This window comes from Elephas maximus, chromosome 1, assembly GCF_024166365.1.
Source record: "Elephas maximus indicus isolate mEleMax1 chromosome 1, mEleMax1 primary haplotype, whole genome shotgun sequence".
Lineage (NCBI taxonomy): Eukaryota > Metazoa > Chordata > Mammalia > Proboscidea > Elephantidae > Elephas > Elephas maximus.
In genome coordinates this window covers 76,069,801-76,070,912 of record NC_064819.1, presented here as the reverse complement: position 1 = coordinate 76,070,912, position 1,112 = coordinate 76,069,801, and the positions used below count along the sequence as shown (strand labels likewise).

The following is a 1,112-nucleotide window of genomic DNA, read 5'->3' as shown; positions in this document are numbered from 1 at the left end:
CAATACATTCTAACCGAATAGAAAACCGAGGACCTGGCAAAGTGCTGTGGGAGGACAAGGAAGCAAGTGGGCTATGTTATTCTGGTAATTTAAAGTCTGGGGTTGAAAAGGCAACGTGAAGCTTATGGGGTTGGTTGAAACGTAAGCATATGCAGATGAAGAGTTTCTGGAGCAAATTCAGAATTCACAAAAGGAAGGACCCGTCTGTTTCCGCCCGGTTTCGAACCGGGGACCTTTCGCGTGTTAGGCGAATGTGATAACCACTACACTACGGAAACCTCTTTGTGTTGATACCTTTTTGCTTGAAAGATGCTGAATCTGAAATTTGTGCCTTTGTATTAGGATGTGTCTTCATGATTGAAGGGCATTTTTTCCCCCTCACACTTTCCGATTCTCACAATCAACAATATCAAAACAAGATAAATCATAACAAAGCAAATGCTACTCCCAAGGACCCAATTCCTTCACAAGCACCAGGTAGAAAAATCTCGGGCGAGTTCCAAGAAATTTCTTGATAAGTTCTAGGTTCATTTCTCTGCCGGTGCAAGATGCAATTATCTTCATCTCCAGATGACAGAACTTGAATCTTTAGGAACTAGTACGAACCATCTGAGCTCAGTGGGGCTTCCGCACTTTGTGCCCTGTCAGTAGCGGGAGCAATTAAGGGGCACAGGGTATGCGTGTCAGGTTGTGCCCAGTTGTGTGTTGTGGGCGTGGTGTGGACTTTGTGAAAGCGAAATCTGTGGCGAGTGAGTCTATTACACGTCAAATGAACTTCTCTTCAGTTTTGTCTCACTCATATCCGAAAAACTCGGTGTCGGTATCTTTTCTTTTATAGCGGGTAAATGACCTTTATAATGTACCTGACTCTTCTTTGTTATTTATTCCATTTCAGCTATCTTAAATCACTGTCCTTACCCCGGATGTTGGAAACAATGGGCTTTCTACTAGGTTCTAAATTAAACTTACCGAAAGTGGAGTCTTGGTGAAAGTGGTCACCGGCAAAAATGTGCTTGTCCGGGAAGCACTAGAAACTCTTGATAGGAGAGATTTCTCAGCCTCTGAGAAAGGTCACATTATGTCTCCTTCTGTGGCAGCTAAAACACGAACTG

At 43.4% G+C, this 1,112-nt stretch overlaps 1 non-coding gene across 1 annotated transcript; it reads right to left on the bottom strand.

The window, feature by feature from the left end:
- Positions 1-205: 205 nt before the first annotated feature.
- On the bottom strand, positions 206-278 carry TRNAV-AAC (transfer RNA valine (anticodon AAC)). Its single transcript has one exon. It is a non-coding gene; the product is annotated as a tRNA-Val (tRNA).
- Between the last annotated feature and the right edge of the window lie 834 nt (positions 279-1,112).